At 37.4% G+C, this 23,024-nt stretch overlaps 1 long non-coding RNA gene across 3 annotated transcripts; it reads right to left on the bottom strand.

Moving 5' to 3' along the window:
- Positions 1-447: 447 nt before the first annotated feature.
- On the bottom strand, positions 448-14,020 carry LOC127061163 (uncharacterized). Of its 3 annotated transcripts, XR_007780627.1 has the most exons (5): positions 12,560-12,741; positions 8,176-8,338; positions 4,908-5,022; positions 1,600-1,932; positions 448-784 (listed from the first exon to the last, which is right to left on the bottom strand). It is a non-coding gene; the product is annotated as an uncharacterized LOC127061163 (long non-coding RNA). The 3 variants fall into 3 exon arrangements; XR_007780625.1 differs by lacking the exon at positions 448-784 and having other exon boundaries at positions 1,361-1,932; XR_007780629.1 differs by lacking the exons at positions 448-784; positions 8,176-8,338; positions 12,560-12,741 and adding an exon at positions 13,935-14,020 and having other exon boundaries at positions 1,361-1,932.
- Positions 14,021-23,024: the final 9,004 nt, after the last annotated feature.

Raw genomic sequence — 23,024 nt, 5'->3', positions numbered from 1 at the left:
TATTGTGGGGCCTCCTTGCAGCAGGCTTGCCCCTCAACTTGGTTAAACCACGTTCCATCTTGTAAAGTAGATGTGACATAACTGTTTGCATTTTGGCCCTGAACCATGCTACAGATGTTGCAATTTTCAAGAGCCTGAAGTGGCTTAAACTGCAACACTTGGGATCTTCTAGGAAGCAGCAGCAATTCCAGCTCCTTTAAGAGAGTGGCATTAACCCTTTCCCTCCACTCCAAAGGATTTCTTTCATGCTGTTAAATATACTGATCTGCATAAATCTGACAGGAGGCAGTTTAATTTTGACCATGTTTTAAGATGCTCAGGTCAGAAAATATTGTGGGAAGTTTGTTTGACCCTGCACATAAACACATTTGCCATTTATGGGAGAAAGGCTGCACACTGCACTCTCAGGGAGACAAACAAATTCATTTGGACTTAAACACGAAAGAAATTTATTTTGAGGCTGAATGAATGGCTGTGTGACATACTCAAAATTTCACAGAAAGTACCTGAGGGGCACCCACCTGCCTTAGCAAAGGATTTATCCCAAATGCCTTTCTGAGTACCTGAATGTTAATTAACATTTCATTCTTGAACATTCCAGTGCGTACATCCCCGCTTACTGCTCCAGGGACTGCATGCTGACAAGGCTGCTCCAGTTCCAGTTATTGCAGAAACTTCTCACGCTCCGCATGCTGTTCATTCTCATGTGGCATTCTCTTTCACTTTTTTCGCTCCAGCTACCGTTTCTCTTGCCAACAAAGATTAGCATAACCTTCAAGAAAATCTGGCAGAAGGTCACGGTCATTTCAGGGAGAAGTAAACAGAGTGAGAAAAGCATAGAATGGAATTACTAGAGGAGTGTAAGAACTCTCTGCCCACTATGTAGAGGCCATGCTGTCAAGAAAAATATATTGGTATTTAAATCAGTTAAAACTTATGTAAACTCTGCTAGATAGCTGAGAAGTTGCATGGGTCTGGAATTCCGGACTGCATTAGATCTTAAAAATGTTCAAAACCTACAGCCTGTTACTCAATACAGATTGTTTTTCTATTAGTTGGGGTGTGAGCAGCAGAAGAAATAATTTGCAAATATTTGGAATGTTTCTATTTGTCATTTTTAAATCAATACATATATCTTGCTATTCTCCATAGGGTTTTTCCTCTCCCTCTTATGTAACTGGTAGAGCAGATTTCTATTTTTCCTCTAAGAAAAAGAGAAGTTGATCATATCAGTCCAGGACTTTTTCCAAAAAACCTGGAGGCAGTGAGGTTTCCATACACCAGGGCCAAAATACAGATGTTTGGCCTAAAATTGGTTTTATTATTTTTATTTTGGATTTTGGAAAAACAAGCACAAAAGTCTCCACAAAAGAACACAAGTCCCCACAAAATAACACAAGTACATGTGTTCTCTCTATTACACTGGAAGAAAATGTAGCAACCAAAAGGAACAAAATGAGCAGGACTGCTTTCTCTAAGCAGTTCTTTCAGACATGGAAAAACCAAGCAGGCAGAAAACAAGTGTAATGAAGGGACTCTGACCCCACAAGAATGCCCATTTTTTCCAAATGAACCAAACAGTCTAATAAAGGATATTACCTTCCCCATAAATCTTGCTTCTCAGAAAATAAAGGCGTAATGATTTCAAAATGCTCCCACAACAAGAAGTAGAACCAAGCCCAAGAGCAGCCAGGGTGACAAACAGGCAGAGACCAAAGGCAGAGTTCAAGCAGTAGCTCATGGTGGGAGGAAAGAGCTGGATATATGGCCCAGTAAAACCCTCCTGTTTGGAAGTTTCAGGAACAATTACAGGAATGCATTGCTGCTTTTCACACACGCTGCCTGAGGTGTGTGCTCTTCCTCTGGTGCTTGAACTTGGCTGACAGTTCTTGACACATGATGGGATTGACTTGACCAATGAATAAAAGCTAGCTGAAACAGACACCGTGAAATATAAATAGAGGAGTTAGCAGCAGAGTTTCCATCAGAATTTGCAGAAGAGTGCTTATAAGTTTTGCTGTATACATGTGGTTTCGCTATAGCAACAAAGATGAATAGTCATCATTTTCTGTGACTAACACCAAATCTAGTATTATCTGTATCCTTCCTTGTGAATAGAAATGATTTCACCTCTACATGAGGTTCAGCCTGGTAGCCAAAACAGGGAAGGAATTTGTGATGCTGAAGTTCACACACTGTGCACGTGTGGGATTCCCCAGTGGATCAGCTCAGTCGGTACCACAGCAGATCTTCCAGTTTCCCAATGACAAGTAACTGACTCAAGTGAGAAACAACAAATATTAGTCTGTTTTCACTCTACATTGTGAGAGTCACTAGAGTCTATTGGTCCCAGCTGGAAGTATCAAAATAACTACCTGATAGTGTGTGAGGCATCAGAAAATAACAGCCTTCAAGAACTTATCTATTAGTTTAGCAGAGGGAAATTCAGAGAGCTGATGTTCGGCTCAGAGTACACAAAAGTGCCCCAGAAATATCTTGGGCGTGTGCCTAAGATGTATTCCACAACAGGATGATTTCTCCCATCCAACAGGAAGCACTAAAGGCAATTAAAGAGCTTTGAAGACATGATTATTTATTTATTTACTTCAGCTGATTTTTCAGCCACTAAAAACATTAATCAACCAGGCAGCTGAGAAAAGCATGAAAAAGCTACCGTAGCTGATACTTTAAAAACCTTAAACATCTTTTTTCCAAGCAAAATTAAAAAGCAGGCAGAAGACAATGGAGTTCAATAGTAGGGGTGGTAGGTGAAGGAAGAGGAGATTTTGGTTCAATAAAACAGCAGGGTAACCTCTATAGAAATAAAAGATTGCATGGTATTATGGCTTTAATTTCAGCAAAATAGGTACCAGGGCTCTGGTTGACAGATGAAGTAGTCAGGAAGACTTAATCTACTCAAACTACATGAAAGGAGAGAATCATGATGACAGAACAAGACATACATATCCAAGCGCATAGGCCAAATAAAAGCATCATTTTTTATGACAAAACAAAAAGCAAGTAAGTATGCTGGGAGGTAATATGAGAACTATAGTGTGGAGCCCCCAGAGTCAATAAAGGTAGTTGGAAATGGTCATGTAGGAGAAAAGAAATTGTGTGATTTATAATAGAGAAACCTGATGGGGTAAGTCCAATGGATTTTGGAGGATTGTATTTCATGTCTAATGTGTTCCATAAAAGCTGCAGTGGAAAATCAGATAAGGTGGTGGTGATATTTTGCATCCAATGCCCTGCTATATGATTAGAAAGTCATAGATGACTGAGTGGGCTCCACAGTGTTTGTGGTTAAAGTACTAATTAGCTGAACAAACAAAATCAAACTAGAAGGTCTCTTCAACAGCTTACCACAATTCACAAAAGCAGAGGAGCTTCCCCTCAAAAAACCCGGTTGTTAAGAGCAGAAAGGAAAATTCTGTTACCTAAAGTGACTTTCATCCTGCAGATCATTTTCTCAGTCTACACAGGCAGTGTAGACTTCAGAAATTTCTAGAAGTAATGGATTTTTTTCTTAATGCAGAAATCCTGCATGGGATATCAAGTAACTCAGTAATGTCCATTATCAATTACTCACCATAATGGACCTCATTATGATAAATAAGGAACAGTTAATGGCTTTTACAAAAATTGAAAAATTGAAAAATTGCCCAATGAAATGAGGTTTGATTTATTTAATGCAAACAGGATATGTCACCAACCTGAGATATCTCTTGTTGGATCTTTGAAAACCTGCAGGTTTTTGAAACTGAGAGGAACAGTTGAGTTTAGAGTTGGGAAAATCCATTTAAATGAAGAAGTGTTGAAACAACTGGGAATTTTTCAGAAGCATCTTGCTGGATGCCCAAGAAGCCAAGATCCCTCAGATTCAAAAAATATATTTGAATGAAGAAGATCCTCTTCGTGAAAGCAAGCACATAAATTTTGTATTTACACCCAAATACATACACAAGCATGTAGTACATTTATAGTGCATGGAGAGGGAATTAAAAATGACAATGAAATTAGTATAAAATACAAATGGAAGTAAGTAGTTATTGAGGTTAGTAACTCAAATGAATGAGTTTTACTAAATCAACAAATTTTTAATGATAAGGCAATTAGAATTATTCCAGAAGCTATAAACTCGGTGAATTAATGATAAATTAATATACAGGGTCAGACAATGGGATGGTGAAGCGGGATCAAGGAAAAGCAGGAATGTATTTCAGTGGAATTTGGAAGGAAACAAACTCTGTGGCTACCTCTGAATGTACTACTGACAGATCAAATAATTAGCCATGCATAACAAAGCAGGATGTGAGGTAGTTTCTGTGACAAATAAACATTTACAAACTCAGATACATTAGGTTCAAGAGTCTTACATCAATCAGCTGAGGAAACCTCTAAACCATTAGTATAATTTTCTAGCAAACATTAAAGGGCAATTAAATACAAAAATTAAAGAAGACTGGAAAACTGACAGCATTGTCATTGAAAGAATCTTGTCGTTAATCTTCATTATTCTGAACAAAAAAAATTAAATTTACTAAAGCAAAATACTGACAATTTTAAAGGTTATCTCAGATGCAAAATGTGAACTGCAGACATCTGAATAGTGAAGCTATTAAAAGTATTAATGATAAAATTATTAAAACTATTAATAATCCAGCCTTAGAAGATAAAATCAAATGAAATAAAAAATAAAATCACCAGAAAGAATCTCATTGATTGTTATAAAGATAAGCAAAATAGACATATAACCCTTACAAAGGTGCTGATAAAAATACGTACTTCTTTAAAATGAATATCTCAAATTCACATCTTAGTATTATATAGCAGTCAAAGACAGTAAGTTTGAATTTGAAACAGTAAGCTGAAGCTCAGAATTAGGTACCAACTCCAATACTTACATAATAAAAGCATAGATATTTTTCATTAGCCAATCCAATAAGATCTTCTGCTTCTTTCCACCCTTGCCTCTTACAAAATGTAAGGGTAAGTTTCAATAATCTAGGCAACATGCACCTGGAATAAGAGATAAAAACTGGTAATGAAACAGACCAACCAACAGGGCTTGTGGACAGACAGAGTAACATGTATGAATCTAATTCAGAGTTCTGTTGTGGCATTTAAAGCAAATACCCCATTTATCCTTGCTTACCAGGCATCAGTTCAGATTGTGAAGCCAGCCTGCAGGACAGAACAACTGCTGGTGAGGTGATTGCACTATTGTGAAATCCTCCAGGTTGTACAAAGGAAACACACAATGACACAATGTCCTGGTACTGCTGATATCTAAAACCCTGCATCAATTCTCATACAATAGAAAATGACAAAATTTGTCCATGCCTCTATGTGGCTATTGTACACTACCTCTCATGACTCTGTAAATGGACTTCTTCATCTATCCAACTTTTCTGCTGCCTCAGCATCCCATCTTTTTCACCTGACCTTGATATTTTTGTCCCTGTACTCAGACTCTTTTAATTATTCTCTCTTTCCTCCTATCACATTTTAAAATGGTGATTTCCCTAGTGCCAAGGATAAGGTCCTCAGATGAACCTTCAACCTCTAAGCCTCCAAAGACACAACACCTGTCAGCCTGCCCTGGGAAAGGTTCAAACATTCCTCCCACAGCAGGATTCCCCAGTAGAATCATCATGGCTTGTTGTACAACAGCTACTGGGTCTGAGAGAATTGTGATTCCTTGAGAGCAGGAAGGGCTGGAGAAATTGTGTAAACATTAGCCTGTATGATACTTTTGGTTTTCTTCCAAAATCCTGCTCCCTTGGCCACTGTGTGTTGGCCAGCTGCAGGAGACACCAGAGAAGAAACATCAGCTGAATCCTGATATGGGATCAAATCACAGAACGTTAAGGGGTTGGAATAGACCTTAAAGATCCCCTAGTCACAAACCCTGGTGCCAGGGGCAGGGATATCTCCCAGTAGACCAGGCTGTCGAGGCCTCATCCAGCCTGGCCTGGAACACTGCCAGGGTTGGGGGCAGCCACATCCTGCCCCTGGCAAACCATTCCAGTGCCTAACCATCCTCATAGTAAAGAATGTCTTCCAAATCTCTAACTTAAATTTCCTCTCTCTCAGTTTGTACCCATTGCTCCTTGTCCTATCACTACAGTTCCTAGCAAAGAGTCCCTCTTTGTTCTCTGACCTCCCAGTAGTCCCATTTAAAACACCAGAATGTGGCTGTGAGGCCTCCATGCAACTCTCTCTTCTCCAATCTGAACAGACCCACTTTTCTTAGTTTGTCTTAGAGGAAAAATGTCCCAGTCCCCTTATGAACTTGATGGTCCTCCTCTGGAATTGCTCCAACATTTCAGGTCTTTCTTTTGTTGGGAAGACGTGGATGGTGCCCAGTACTCCAGGTGGGGTCTCACTCTATCCTCAGTACTCAGAAACATCCCTTCTGCTTCCAAATTGGCCCAGGGAAAGGAGGCATGTCAGCAGGATTTACACAGCAGGGCAACTTCTGGGGCCTTTCCAGTCCTCTCAACAGTTGTGGTGTGTAAGAACTGCTACTCTGGCATTTTGGGGGTTTTAGTCCTCAGTGGACCAAGCTATCTTACTAAGGAATATCTGAGTGGTGGGCATATTTGCTACCCTTTTCTATTTCCTATTCATTCCCAGCCCCCCAAATCTCTCTCCTGTTTCATCATCTGGCAACCTATGGGCCATGTTTGCCCTCTCAGGGAATAAAAATTTGTTGTTTGAACACTTTTGCTGACACATTTCTGTTCAGCTGCAGGTGTTCCTCCCACTCAGATTTTTGGCTGTTGCTTACAGCTACATGCCTGGTCCATGGGCTGTTGGATAGTGGTCCCCCTCTGCCTTTGCAGGGGAATAGGCATGCAGAGAGCTTGGCTCCTGAATGCTCTGTGAGTGGGAGGATGGAGCTGGTTGCTGGGCCTGAGGAGGTCCAGCTGTGAGGACCTTTAAGGCAGGGTATGCAAGCCATGGGGTGTTAATGGCCCATCCTCAGACTGGAAGGGCGTAGCTGCTCTAGGAATAGGTGCTTCAGCCAAAAGCATGAACACAGGATGGATTAATCATTTCACTGAAGTAGCAAAAAAAAAAAAATAAAATTGGGAACAGGAGAGAAGCTCTTCTTCCAGTAGGGGTAAAAGGCTTCCTGTTTGAGGGTTCCTTTCTGACCCATATTGAATAATCAGATGGGTCAGCACAGGTGTCTCAGACAAAGTCATGCAAAACCAATACTGGCTTTATCCAGCTTGCCTTCCTTCACACCCCTTTATCCCTTGCCATCTGCCAGTGAAATGAAGAGATGAAGAGCAAGCAATGCCCCTCCCCTCCCCTCCTCTCTTGTTTTCTCACTTCTTGCTTTCTGACATTTTTAATCCATCTTGTCTAAGAGCCAATATATCTAGCATTTATCCTATCATTCATTAACAACTTTGCCTCATCAGTGGAGCAAAGAAAAATTGTTTAGCATTCAAAAACACAGTTAAAAGTACTATTGTAGTATACTCATACAGCTCTACTTGAAAAAGAACAAATGTCTTCAATTTTGGCACAGTTTTGAAGTATTTGACTTTTTAACTATAACACCCTTGCAGTATTTTTAATGTAATTTCCTGAAATTTATCTTGTAAACTAGAAGTGTGACCTGAAGTGTTGGTCCTCATCTGAATCACAACTTTTAGAATCACAACACAGTCATTTACAGCCTGAGCTAATGCAATAAACAGCAGGAGAAGAAACTGAGAAAGTGAGAGTTGGAAATGACCTTTAAAAATCATTTAGTTCATGCCCTCTAGGGACATCTTTCACTATCAATTTGCTCAAAGCCTCATTCAACCTGACCTTCAGCACTTCCAGTGATGGGCCACCCACAACTCCTCTAGGCAACCTGTTCCAGAGTCTCATTCCTGTAACTGTAAAAAATTCCTTTTGTCCAAGTCAATTCTATCACTTTAAAACCACTGCCCCTTGTACTGCTCCTAAGACCTTGGTAAAAAGTCTGATTTGTTAAAGCAAATTGCTTAAAGCTATGTTCACTAGGGAGATTCAGCCTTAGGCTCCACTCTCTTTCTTTCTCCGCTCAACCTTCTCCATGACATTTTGGGAGCAAAAGCAAGATTATGATGAGTACTCTAGGCAGTGGATATAATTACAGCAGGTGAGGGAGGAAAATGCAGATACCTAAACTAGCTGGCTGAGCCAGGATCAGAAGCAGTGCAGGTCAGCACTATGTAAAGGCGAGAACAACTGTACTTATTGTGCAATGCAGACACAGCCAGTCATTGCAAGCCAGCATGGAAAACAGTAAAATTTTGCATGGTGTGGATGTTCTTCATGCTGTGTCCTGAAAAAAATGAAAACAGGTATTTCCTCAATGAGATTGAAGATGTTTCAAACAGTATAAATTGCTCATCCACTCTCTGAGCAAACTAAGCATGCCTTAGACACAGGGAATATTCATAAAATGTATAAAAGTTTGTTAACAAAACTCTACAGAGGATGTGTAAATTAGGACTATTCAAATAATTGTAAGTTATCCAAAACTGAACAAATTTTGAAGGGTAAATAAATGCTCTATCCCTAAACCTCAAACTATCCTTCTCTCACATAGAAATTCCCTGCTCCAAAGACTCCTGATCATCATTGTCATGGCAACAAGTGTAAGATGATGTGTAAAACTTGTCGTCCATGAAACTAAAACTTAAAATGAACAAAACAACCTCTGGTCAGACAAGGAGATTTCATCTCCAGTAGTTTAATTCTAGCAAAGTTAATAGCTATTTTTAAAAAATCACCTTATAATGGAAAATGTCATAATTTTCTTGCATACAATGCTGCTAACATGACAAAAGAGCTTCAGCTATCTGTATAAATTTCTACAGCATGCACCTAAGTGACAATAATTTCTTTCATGCTGTACAAAACACTAATAATTTTTTTCCATTTTTCAAATCACAGTGCAGTATTTAATATTGTATTATTTAATATTTATTTCTTCTGTTTGTAGCACCTTGGGTACAGATTTGGGTCAAAGAGAGTCAAAGGACAGATTGTGTTTGCAGATTCTGTGATGAAAAAGAGTAATAGAGGTGAAAGGCAAAGTGAAATGGAAAGAAAGAAAAATAAATTTGAATTAGAATGAACTTGTATGCCTCAGAGACATCACAGCAGATGAAAATATGAGAGATAAGAAAGGAAGATAACTTAGTCTGGAGTATTTACAATTTCTTTTTGAATTTATCAAACAACTTCATTGAAAAAAAAAAAAGTGGATTAGTTTATATCAGCACATTTACATCCAGGATTGTTTTCATCCATTTGAATCTGTTCAAAGAGGTATTTAAAATAGCCAAGGATCTCATCATACATTCTCAAGTCCTACATGTAATTGCATTCTCCTGCTCCAAACCTGTGTATTTATCTGAGCTAAAGGTGCCTTCCAGTATATAATTCCTGTTCTAAAGTTTCTCTTTTTTTGAAAATAAACCAAAACCAAAACAAATTACTCAGAAGAACTTGCAACTGAATCACCCCATTTGAATATGTCTAAATTAACAGTAACTAAAAGGAACTCATAAAATTGTGAAAATAAGGCTAATACTCAACTGATAAAAAGGTAATTGTGTCCTCTTATTTTTCCATATGTTGAAGTAATCTTCAGGGTCTATGGAGTAAATCTTTGGCCATTTTTTTTTTAACTGACTGAAGAGATTTCTTTGAGAGAGGGAAGTTACACAGTAATTTTCCCTTGGGATATGTTAGCTTGAAAATTGATATAATTTCATTTTTAAATAGAGGAGGAGGGGATGAGAGTTGTTTTTCCACTAATTACCTTGACAGTTTTGTCTTTGTGAGCTTACAAATCAACTGAATTATGAAGTAGCATTTTATTATTACCAAATTAAACAACTAATAAATTAAAAGGACTCCTTTTTATGGTATCAATCAAGCCTGTCCACTCAGCAAATTAAAATAATCAGAATTAGCATCCTAAATAATTACAAATAGTCACATAAATCAAAAATACTTCTAAGGTCACTTCAGGAAATAAAGTCACATCACAGTTATAAATACCAGCATGAGAAACTTCACAGCCAAAATATCTGAGCTTCACCAAATATCACAAGTTTCACCACAGCAAAAATATCTGAGCAAAGAGGGCTTGAGTCATTAGTTCAGGTTCCAGAGAGTGCATGACAATCATTTGGAAACCTGAAGCAATACAATAATAGATTGCTAATCTGAAGTCAGATTTCATACTTTCCCTTTAGTGTTTTAAAGATAGGTATTACTTTACATAAGGTGAAGCTCATTTGATCTGAATTATATATGGATATTCAGAGCTTAAGAAATTATCAATTATCACAAAAAAAAAAAAAAAAAAACATTGCCAGGGAAAAAACCTAAAATTCTATGTCAAACATCAAGTAGGATTTTTTGTTTAATTTTTATTTCTAGTATCAGCCACTGAATATTCAATTCAAAGACACTCAGTTTACTAAATATAGAATATATCTAAACTAGAAATATTCTCCTTGAAGTACAGAACCTGCTATAATATGAAGCCTAAAACCCATGTAGAAAGTAGCCAAGACTGGCTTGAACCTCATGTGGTAACAATATTGTCAGGTAAATGGTATTCCAGTTCAGAATTTTCAGTTAATTGAAATTAGCATTTATTTGAAGGTTTTTAAGTCAAAAAACATGATAATATCCAGTCTTGGCTGTGAATTCAATACAGATAAAAATGGGCACTTTTCAAAATAAGCTTGATCAAAACTAGGTTTTAGAAACACAATATGCATGATCTAACATTACTGTTAAGAAACTGGAAACAAAGGAATGCACCTGCCTCCTAAACAGTATTTTTCAAGCTATATGATGGTTCTGTACCAACAGAGAACACTGGCAGAAATATTTTTCAAGGTATCTCTGAAAATCTCACCAGTGTCAAGTGAAATGTATGGATGAGGGTACTGGCAATGAAATGAATCTTACACATTCTTGTATCAGTGGTATGAGCAGAACTAATATCACAGTTAAACTAAAATGTGTTCTCAAGGGCTCTAGGAAATAGAAGGAAATAGCTTAATGTCTGTTGCTTGAAGGAAGAAGTGAAACCCTCTCATTTTTCTGTCTCTGCAATCTACTGTGTAAGTAAATTTGCAAAAGATGCTACAGAGACAGGATTGAAAAATCAGTGCAGTGCATTGGTGTGCTGGTTTTGACTGGGGTAGAGTTATTTTTCTTCACAGTGGTTGGTATTTTGGATTTGTGCTGAACACTGGCTTGATAGTATGGAGATGTTTTTGTTACTGCTGAGCAGGGTTTATACAAGGCCAAGGCTTTTGCTGCTTTTCATGAGGCTGGTGAGGAACTGTGGGGGGCACTGGAGGCTGGGAGGAGACAGAGACAGTGCAGGTGACCCAGAGTGACCAAAGGAATATTCCAGACCATATGGCATCATGCTCAGTGTATAAAGTGGAGGGAAGAGGGAGGAAGGAGGGATGTTTGGAGTGATGGTGTTTGTCCTCCCAAGTCACCATCACATGTGATAGGGTCCTGCTGTCCTGGAGATGGCTCAGCTCCTGCCTGCCCATGGAAGAGATTACTTAATTCTTTACTTGTGTGCACAGCTTTTGCTTTCCCTGTTAAACTGTCTATATCTCCACCCATGAGTTTTCCAGCTTTCACCAATTCTCTCCCTGATCCCACTGGTGAGGGAGTGAGTGAGGGGCTGCCTGGGGCTTGGCTGCTGGCTGGGGTTAAACCATGATGATAGGGAATGATTCCAGGTTGATTTTTATGCAAATTAAGGGCAAAATGCTAATCTCCCTGACATCAGCAGTAAAATGTGTATTTAATCCCAAAGAACCTTCACCTTTAGCTGAAGACTTCGTCCTCTGCAGCATGACTACAATAATGAGTGGTAAAAATGTGCATCTCACTTCTATCTGTATCAAGCAGGAGACACCAAAACAGTGCAGATAAAACTGTACTTCAGGTGAAGGGATAAATTTGTCCTTGATTTCAAGTGAACTTTTCAGTTAAGGTTGATTCTAATGGCTCTTTATACTGCACTCAAGTTCTGGGCAAAGTTCTCACACACTAAATGAAATTTCTGAGTTCTTTAAGTTGCTCTGAAGATAATAAAGCATTTTTTGTTACTGCAGAAAATTCAGCAGCAACTCAAGGCGGAGAGACTCATTATACAGTAATAAAACTCATGAGATGATTATTTAAAACTCCTAATATCCAGACTCTTGGAAATCTAGGAAAGAGCAAACCAAGTGCAGGTTTGACACTTGCTCAATTATGGCTTTTAAGTCACAGATTAGATCCAAGCATTCTAAAAAGGAATTATTAAATTTTAAATCTAAAAATATGAAATTTACCTTTAAGTGTCATTTGAAATGGTCAGCTAAAATATACCACAGTACTATGGCCCTAATGAATAGAAGAAATACATTATGGAACTAATGTATTCCACACATTTAAAATATTTTCTTTTTCAAATACAAAAAAACCCCAAGAAGACCTAAAAACAAACAAAAAAAAATCATACTTTCAGGTTTCTGAGGTAGAGGTAATTTCTGAAGAATTTGCCAAGATGTTCTGCAGGTTTTTTTGCTGGTTCTGCACTTTAGCAACAGAAGCAAAAAAGATTCTTCAACAGTTTAGTGGAAAATCAATTATAAATTATGTGAGGTACCTCCAAAATTTTCCACAGGAATGGGAACATATCCATTCATTTTCTGTAAAATAAAATGGAAAAGTTTCCTGCAAATTTCTTCCAATTTTTCACCTCAATTTTTAAGTAGACTCCACGATATTCTTATTTCATTTGGGCTTAAGACATCTTTTAACGAGACGGTTTTGTTTGGTTTCCATGTCATGTTTTCCCATTTCACTGAGGTGGTAATTTTATTAAATAATGCCCATGAAATCTATTACCTTCAGTCTTCCTGAAATGGATTATCCTTAGCAGTGAACACCACAGAGAGATTTTGGATATCTGGACAACACAGGTTGTTTGAATAGTTATTAAAAAAAACCAAAAAACAAAAATAATTTTAAAAAACCAGATTTCATCTAATATTTGTTAGGCTTTGGATGTGTGATGAAGTCCAGAAAGAGGAAGGTGAGAATTTTGTATTTCAAATTGCCAGAGGAGTAGAAAAGTCTGGAAATATGGAATAAATTTTTGTGCCTTGTCTGCCTAAAGAAATAGTACTCATTCAGGCAATCTAAATATGTAAATGGAGTCCATTTAAGCAAACAATAACAACAACAAAAAATTCTTCCTGCTTAAAAATAATCTTCCATTTTTCTAATTTAAAAAAAAAAAAAAGCAACCAACCCTAACAAAGAAACAAACAAAAACCCCTTATTATTAAAAGCCCTGTTTTTTTCACACAGGAATGTAAATGAACATTTTAAATACAAAACAGGAGCAAATTAGAGGGCTTCCTCCCCCTCCATTAATCAAACATAGATTTAGACTTTGTATGTCATAGACATGAAATAAGCAAAAATCCATGCAGTTTATATGCCAAATGACTTTATATTCAGAAAATTAAGCATTTACCTTGACAGGTCATTCACTTCAAGTGTCAAGAAAAGGAAGGAATTGCCCTGGTGCTTAACATAATTGATTCAAAAACAGTTCTCCAAATCATAGGAAAATCAGCCTGCATTCTAGGCCATGGAGGCAGCAGAATCTTCCAGGTGGGAGCCTGCTCTTACAAGCCTACTCTAACAGCTTCAGGTCTTCAGGGACTGAAGAGTATCAGTTGTCATCATCAGCCCACTGCCTCCACTAGCAAAAGTTAACAGAATCCTTTGGCTCAGGTTTAATTTACTGCACCTATTTCTTGTCTGGTGCGAAAAACTGTGCTTTTCAATGCCATTTCAAAGCTCATTGTTTTTTGAATACTTACACTTGGGGTGACTTCAGTAATATTCTTCCAACACATGTATCTTAATTCTTGTTCTGAAGAGAACAAAAGTCAGGGATCTGCCTTTCTTCAGAAATTAAAAAAAAAAAAAAAAAAAGAAAAGAAAGCAGCAGCTCTTATTAACTCCAGACAGAATAAAAACAACCCTTTTGCCTAGACGTCTCAAAATGATGCTATGCCTTAAAGTTCCTTCTCCAGATCATCTTTCATATTCCACCTTTTCTATACTTGTTGCTAAATCCTTGATCCAGGCCCTCATCATCTCATCTAGGGATTCACTTTATCCAGCTGTGGCCTGCTAAAATTTTATCTGATCTAAACTATGTGTATTTGCTGTCTATATATAGTTAGGGTGTATAAACTGATGTGTTCAGAGACAGATTTATCCCAGCCCAGAACAGAGGTCTCAGATGGCAAAGACACACACACAGAGCCTGGATGTGAAGGTCTGGACTCAAGCCCAACCCAAAGGTTGTGCCTGGCTTCTGGGGCTGAGTAAACAGATTAGCATTATTCATACTGATTAGAAAGAAGGCAAAAGGGATTAACAGGGAAAAGATTAAGTTTTCATTTATCCATATCAGACTTGAGGTAATATCTGGAAATAGGTAGAGAGAGACAGTAACTAAAGTCAGTAAAGTGAAGCACATTTTAAAATATCTGCTTGGAGTGTGACCTTCACACTATTTAAGTCTAGCACTATTTTGCAAATTCAGTGTTTATTTTCATATAAAAATAATATGGAGATATTATAGTAAGTATTATCACTATCCAAAGGACAACTACTACAACACAGCTCTCTCCTCCCATTCATTTCTATTGATGTCCAATGCCCTTTTTAACACTTTAGAAAACAAATTCATTTGGCTTTCAGGAAAACAATGTTTTGGTTTTCTGCTAAGCAACAATATGCAGGGTTTCTCTTAATGGTTTTCTTTTTATTTAATCATTGTCACTGGCATGTCTCCTGTGTCCTACCACTGAAACTGCATCATTAGTCTGGAAAAGATCAACCGTAAAGTGAAATTTCAAACTGAGTTAAGCACTGTGCAGTTATATTATTCTATAAAAGAATATAAGAGACATTCAGCACACTGAAGACCTATTTAACCTTTCTTGTATCTTTCCTCTTTACAAAACTCTCCCAGACTGGTGTGCCCCAGAGGGTCTCTGTTACAGTTTCTGTGTTTATTGCACCTCTAATCCATTGTGTCTCTTTCAGTGGCCCTCATTAAGTCTTAAAACCTTGAAATGACACAATATTTCCAAAATAAGACATTTATTTTCCCTCCATCCAAGAGGAGATTGAGCCAGTGGGTCTTTGAGACGATCTATGCAAGACTGAGGATAAAAAAAGTTCATGGAGGAACTTTTTTTATCCATGTTCTCCCAGGGACAACATCAGGACTAGTAAGTGCAGAGTCATCTGCAAGTATGGTAATCATCTACACAGAACAGTAAAAGCTTCTGAGACAGCAATTCATGAAGCAATGAAGATCTTCTGTGCAGATCTAGTTTATCCAGCAGCCAATCATCTTCTACATGAGGAGCCCAGAAAGAAGTGTCAGAGAGCCTTTTTTAAATCAGGCCTTTCCACCTGTCTCTCTGTTTAATACTGAGCCTTCTTCTATACTGGAATATACAATATTGCATCCACAACTCCTGGTACAGACAGCTGTAAGACCATGATCTGCTGGACCCCTTTAATCCAATCAGATCAGCATGAGTTATTTCTCAGAGAAAAAATACTATACAGCCTTGGCACCTGAGGTTAATCACCCTGAAAACCTCGCCGGGACAGTGAACTTTCCCCAGTAACCTTCGTACCAGTAGAAAATGTTCCTTTACCACCTTTGTTTCACAGGAAGAGAATTCCTGGAAATCTCAGAAATATTTGCTAAGCTTTACAGAATTAGTGTGATGCTCTTCAAAAGTCCTGCTTTCAAATAAATGCAAAGCAATTTTTTTTTTTGCTTCATTCTTTAGTATATAAAGCTCCATTAACTGCAAGACAAAGCCTAATTCTAGAATAGCTTCATTACTAGAAGAATTTTAGTAAAATTGCTTTATCAACATACTACATTACAGTAGTATTGCTAATTTATTATAGTATATACTAAAGTTTTTTCCCAGAAAATATGAATTTGGAATGCTGTGTAGGATGTTAATTCATGATTGTTGATAGACTCTGTATTGAATATACTGTCTGAATTTATCCCCAGAAAAGCAAATGGGAATGCTGAGGACTTTAAATTCATTCACTCTGTTATGCAGAGCTTCTCCCCTGAAATCGAGAGTTTTGTGTAAGCACTGAGTTATTTATTTATTTCTTAAACTCAATAATATATATATTTTTTTTCAAGTGGAAGGCATAGTATAAATGACCTTTGGCCATTCTCCATAAGGCTAACACTCTTTCACTTCTCAGCTTCTTGAAGTGAGGGGAAATCCAGACTTCTGTTTATGTGACAGTGATAATTATTGCTTAATTATCCAATTTATCAAACAATAACTGCAGACAGCCTCAATAGAGGCAAATTCTAACCCATCCCCAAATCATATACTCAGTATAATGCCCATCATTGCAAATCCTATAGGATTATATCCTATCAGTTTTTGCATGAAATTGGAACTAATCCAATGGTATTCTCTCCTCAAAAAAAGTAGGCAGAGATGCTTCCCAGGAATTTTCCCCCCCCAACACTTCCTTTTTCTTTTAATTCTTCCATCAGTTAGTTAAAAGGACCAAACTGAAATGGTTTTGTTCTGAATCAGGTACCAAAATCAGAGTTCCCAAGCTAAATCTGCCTCCTGTCCCTACTGCCCTTTACCCATGTACTGAACTATTGATATTTGGTTCATCAAGCAGCAGCTCCTTTCCCCCTCTCTGATCCCATCACCTCAGACTTGTTACCTGAAGGCCACTATTTCCTCCATGTAAGGCCCCATCTTTTCTCCCACATTCCCACCTCTTCTGACGCCACTCAGAATTGTTTTGATGGCAACTTTGATAAAAATTAGTTCATACAAATCATTCAGCTCTTTGTATCTGGCACAGCCAAAAAGAAAAAAGGAATGATACAAGGAAGGATACTTGATGAATCCTCTAAAAGGACTTGAAATCATCACAGCTCCAAAGCAAACCCTAATTGTCTTTAATCAGCTTCCAAGAAGCATTATAGAACACTTCTATCCATTAAGCCTAGATACAGGCACCACCATCCTAACAGAGCCTTATACCATGTGAAATGGGACTTCTCCATAAAATATTTAATAAACCCTGCAAAAGAAGAATAGCTGATAATGGACTGCCTCTGAAAATCTGTGAAAGAAGGATTTAGTCATTAGATTTCATTTTTTTTGTTACTTCCAAAAGAGATTACCCAAACAACATAGCTGATTTTTTCATTCATTTGCAAAAATAATTATTTCCATGACCATTGAGATGAACAGGTTTCAATTCTCATTGAAACTCCTGAAAGGTCTATGTGGATAAAGAATCACTGTAATTATAAGTATCTATATAGCATTTAAATATTGCCTGTTTAACTTATACCTCCATCCCTCATTAATTATTATATGTAAAAAATCTCTCCTATATAAGCTAAATACTGAAAAAAATCTTGCTCTAGATAGGCACACTCTCTAATGCAACTTCTGCTTACTTTATTCATCCCAAAGAAAGAAATGTAATAAAATTCCAGCATTCTACATAATGGCACTTGCATAAATCAGGCTGGATTTTACCCTAAAGTTAAAATGAAGTAAGTCCCAGAAGAAAACAATAAAATATAGAACATACCCATCAATCAATAATGAAAAATCTCCTTAGTTTCCAAAGTCTACCTTAAAAGCCATGGATATTATTTGGTTTCTCCTTATAAAGCTAGATAATTCTCTTAAACTCAATAAGAACTGTGAATTTCCTAAAAATACTTATATAATATACCAGAAAAGGCTGAGGAAAAAGTAAAATCCCTATGAGCTGAAATTTAATAGATTGCAGTTCATTGCTCCAAACTGTTTGTGGTCAAAAGCATTTTAAAAGCATAGTGTTACTACACGATGATTAAGTCAGGTTTTCTTTCCTTTGAGGTTTTTTTGTTTGTTTGTTTCTTTTTGTTTTGTGGATTTTTTTGGTTTTGTTTTTATTTTGTTTTATTTTGTTGGAGGGGTTTCAGGGACAAGGGGGGTGGGGCGGGGGTTTTAAAATCTTCAGTGTAATTTTTTTACCAGGAATTGTCACCTTTAGCAAGTCTTACATTAACCCAGATGCCAGATGTTAATTTCTGTTCACTGTTTTTGTGTGCCTGCCTTTCCTGAAGCACCATGGCAGCCACAAGCCCATTTTCAGGGGTTCTGAGCACCCAAAGCTCCAGTTAAATCAGGGGTGGCTGTGGATACTGGGTGGCCTTTAAAAACAAGTTATAAGGCAATGCTGCTGACATGGAGAGAGAAGCCCTGGAAGCTCCTAGCTCAGAGAACACCCATTGACTCATCTGGTATTTCCAGACATGAAAGATTGGAAAACTGCTTTCTATTCTCAAATCTTACAAGGTTCCTGGACTACATTCAGCCTTATTATGAATTCTCTTAGTTTCCATCTCCCAAATACACTTATGCATTTTAAAGTAAATTAAAACTAACCTCTGTGGTTTTGTGCACTTATGTGTGTCCATACATAGACACACACATTCCTCTGTACTGTGCTGTATTTTGAGGGAGCAAACAAACTCCTTCTGCTACTTAGGGACTAGCCCAAAAGAATGGAAACAAGATGAAAAAAGAGCTCATCCTTTACCTGAAGATGCAGCAAGACAATGACCTTGGAACCATTCACCGGCACTATATCACCACTGTCATTTTTATGAGATTTTTGAACTTGGAAAATCTGGGAAAATGTCCCCTCTACCAAAGATTGTCCTTTTTTTGACAAATTCACAGTCTTATGAACTTTCGTTGTTTCTGCAAAACCATACAGACGAAAAACTTAAATTTAATGGTACTTACACCAATTACTAGAAAAATACTGCTTCAGCCTGGGATTTCAAGAGCCATGTGCACAGTTCTGCTAGCCACCAAAAAGGAAGGAAGGAAGGTGGAAGAGATAGGCCATTTGGTTCACTATGGCAATCTCCAAATGTATTGAAAATGTCCCCCCCCAAATAAAAAAAAAAAAAAAAAAAAAAAAAAAAAAAAAAAAAAAAACCAAAACAGCTCAACTTCTTTGCATCATCAGAAAAGAACATGAAGATTAAGGGGTAAGTGTGTTGGATCTTATAACAGATGAGAAAAAATGGGGTTCAATAAGATGACAGAAAAAACAGCATTTAATCTGCCAAATGCCAAATATTCCAGCAATATTCTTCAGCTCAGTGACCTGAGAAGTCACTAGGAGGCAGGACTTCACATCAACAACTGCACATGGACTTATTTTGCTTTGTGGTGTAACACTACTCAGACAACCAAGGACTATGGCTTTAATATGAAGATATTAAATAGTACTTACTGGTGAGATAGGCAGATTTTGGTCAATGTGAATGCAGTCTGTAGCATTAAAACATTTGAACATAGAATAATTATCGAATCAACCAAGGAAAAATCAAATTAAAAGACAAGAAAAGAATTTCTGGTGAAAAAAACATACCTTTTGGGGTTTTTTCAGTAAACACAGCCCTTCCATATGAGTAAAACAGAAAGCAGAAAGGTACAAGGAGATTTTTGTTCATCTGTTCACCTTCAACATTCAGGAGGACAAACAGTCTACAAGTTGGATGTGGTCTTGACATAAGAGGTATCACTCTAATTGAAGTGGAACACTGAACTTTTATTGGAGAACAAGAGCGATGAGCGCCGAATGGTGACTTTCTGTTTGAAATATTTGGAAGACAGGCTCACACTATGACCTGCTTCCAGTTTCCAGTGGTATTAGGGATGAAGCCAGTATAAATCCAGTTGTCACAAAAGAAAAAGTTATAGTATATATTAAACCACAAAAAAATACTTTCAAATAACATTAAGGGTATGACTTAAGCACACAAAAGCCAGGAAATTCAGAGTTAGGGCTGCAACTCTGTCCTCAACTCACCCCATTTTGTTTAGGTATTGTAGCAGACATGAAGAGAGCTACCTGAAGCATGATGATATTGGTTTCCAAGGGATGGCCAAAAATTTTGTATTTATCTGTGCTGGGTAGGGTTTGCTTGTTACACTAGAGCTGACAAGGCCTTCTCATGGAGGGGAAGACTGTTTGACAAATAAAGCTCTTCATTAACTGTTAATAATATACATCCCTTTACCTGATTAACTTTGTGATCATACTGGTGGTTTCTTTTGGAGATGTCTGCTGGGACTCATAGGACTGGTGGACTAACCTGTGTCACATCTCTGGACTGAGTGATCACTGTGACTGGTATCAGAATATGCTGAAGAAAGAAATAAAAACAGCAGTGAAGAAAAGTGGATTGATAATTAGCAATCAATTTCTAGTGGGAAATACGTGACCATCTGATGGTCTGAAAGTGACAAGATTCAACAATAAGGACTCTTAAGAAAAAAACAACTGGATAAGATGAGCTCAAGAAGCAGCTTGAAGTAGAAAATTAGCTACAAAAGTGAGTTGAAGGAGACTTTTGTCTGATACCCAAGAAAAATGTGACTTGTATCAGTTTGACTTGAAGCTGTAAGGAAAGAGAAACAGAGAAACACAGAGAAACACATGCATGTGTTTTATTTAGCTATAACTATGTCTTATGCTTGCTGAAAGTGAAGAGTGACTGCTTTCTGGTACACCCAAAGATTTTTTATGTTTGCTATCACAAGCTTAAAAATATTCAGTGTTTTTACCAATTGGATTTTGGCCAACCTTTAAATCATTCTAGTAAATATTATGAGTAATTCCTGCATCCCTGCAAATATGCATACTTCATTAGTTTGTCTTCAAGATGCATTATATTCTGAGGAGAAGTTACATGGAAAATGTACCTTTATGCTGACTTAAAGCGCATCTACTCAAGGTTTTCCTAAGAATTGTTAACTCAAGGGACTTGTAATTTCTACACACTCTTAATAATGCAACAAAAAAAAAAAAAAAAAAGTACACCAGACTTCAGAGTCATGTTCTACACTGTTTTTAAGGCAATGGATGACAACTGGTTTGGGTCCAGTAGATACCCTGGCACTGCAAATCCCTTCAATCACTCCACTGCATTACTCAGGAGCATCAGGGACTTCATCACAGCAGAATCACGTGGTGTCTGCTCCCCAGAGTTCACTCAGGTGAGCTTTGCTTTCCAGAAATTTACTCATACTTTCCAAAAATCCACACCTTGAGTTACTTTAAGGTTTTCCAAGTATTTCAAGGAGCAGGAATGGAATCTAGAATTTGCAAAAATCTAGAATTTGCAATGATTTTCAAAACTTGCTAAGTTTTAATTCCATGTCTCTTCATGTGAAAAATCCAGCAACCTGTGATTCCATGCCTTTTTCATAACAGTCGTGCCAAATAGCTCCATACTTCTTGGGTTGTACTTTGTATTTCAATTTCAAGAAATGGCATATAGATTAATTCAATTAAATACATTTCTTAAAATCTCAATGCCAATCTGAAACTATGGTGTTTACTACTATCCCAAAGCCCATGCCTACAGTTTGATTTCCTCACTCCTTGAACAAACCAGATTCTTATAAACATGCTGCCATCTATTCATTAAATAACGTAAATGAACTGACAGCTTTACTTTAGCTGGTGTTCTCTCACCTATGCTCAGAGTGAAAATGATGGAAGTACAATGTTGATATAATTCTCCCATTCACATTTAGGGATCAAGTATGAAACCTACTCTTCCTATAAATCCAGACTAATTCAGCTTTCAGAGCTAGACTGAACAGTAGCTGAAGAATAGGATGATTTTTTTTAATTTAAGCCTACAGGTTTGCATCAGATCAAAAGCAAAGAAAGGCTGAAATAGGCAGACTTTACACAGTTCCACTCCAAAGAAAAGTTTGCTCCGTATTTGCTGGAAATCCAGCCTGTTTTGCCAAAAAAGATCTGTAGTCCTCATTAAAATCTATGAATTGGAATCCATTTACCAGAAGTTTTGTAATATTAAACACACACCACAGGAGATATACTTTTTAACAGCAATCTGCATTACTGTCATATGGGCAATCAAGTTTCCATATACCAGCTGAAACTCTATGACATTTTATGTTTGTCTTGTCAGCTAGCCTCCTTCACATGCAAGGCAATATAACCTTTCTCCTACATTTTCCTTGAGACTTAAGCTGGGTTTTATTAATTTATGGCTGAATGTCTGAGAGGACACACCAAGTCAGCTACCAAGACTTAAAAAAGCTTCTGTAATTCAACCTGTGCCTGAACATTCCTGCTGGATGACCTTATATTTGCTTTGAGCTGAGGACATCCTCCATGCTGTAACAGTTGCTCTGCTGGTGCAGATGCCTTGTTGAGCTAATGTGACTTTGTTGTGAGCCCTCAGCCCAACCATGCTGAGCCCAGCTCGTACAAGACTGTGTTTTCATGAAATCCATGAAAAGCTATTTTCCTGTTTCCCATGTTATTGGAAAACAGACCTGAGGTCAATTCTTTACAGAGAGATTTTCATATGCAGTAAACTTGATTTGAATTCAATGTGGCACCTTCTGAACACAAAAATATTTGAAATTTTAACTTTAATCAGTAACTCACAGGAAGAAAATGAACAGGAATTATCTTACAATAGCATATTCTGAAACATTAAAAAGCAAATTCATTTAACTCAGGACAATGTTCTCACCTGCACCTAAAACTGCTGAATTCAGAGCTCCTTACAAGCCCTAAGCACAACCAATGTTCCTTGAAAGGGCTGCAAATATTTTGAACAATCCATGACCCAGTTTTCAGCACAGTTGAGCCAAACTATTTTTGCTGTTTAAATAAAAATAACAAAAATGCACATTTTTGCATAGTTTCAGCACAAAATTCAGGGGGCAGAAAGGGAAGAACTGTGGGCTGAGATGAGTTTCAATTTACAGTTTTGGAACAACCAAAATTCAGAGCTAAATGGGCAT

The sequence above is a fragment of the Serinus canaria genome, chromosome 1A (genome assembly GCF_022539315.1).
Source record: "Serinus canaria isolate serCan28SL12 chromosome 1A, serCan2020, whole genome shotgun sequence".
NCBI lineage: Eukaryota > Metazoa > Chordata > Aves > Passeriformes > Fringillidae > Serinus > Serinus canaria.
This window is presented reverse-complemented; position numbering and strand designations above follow the sequence as displayed.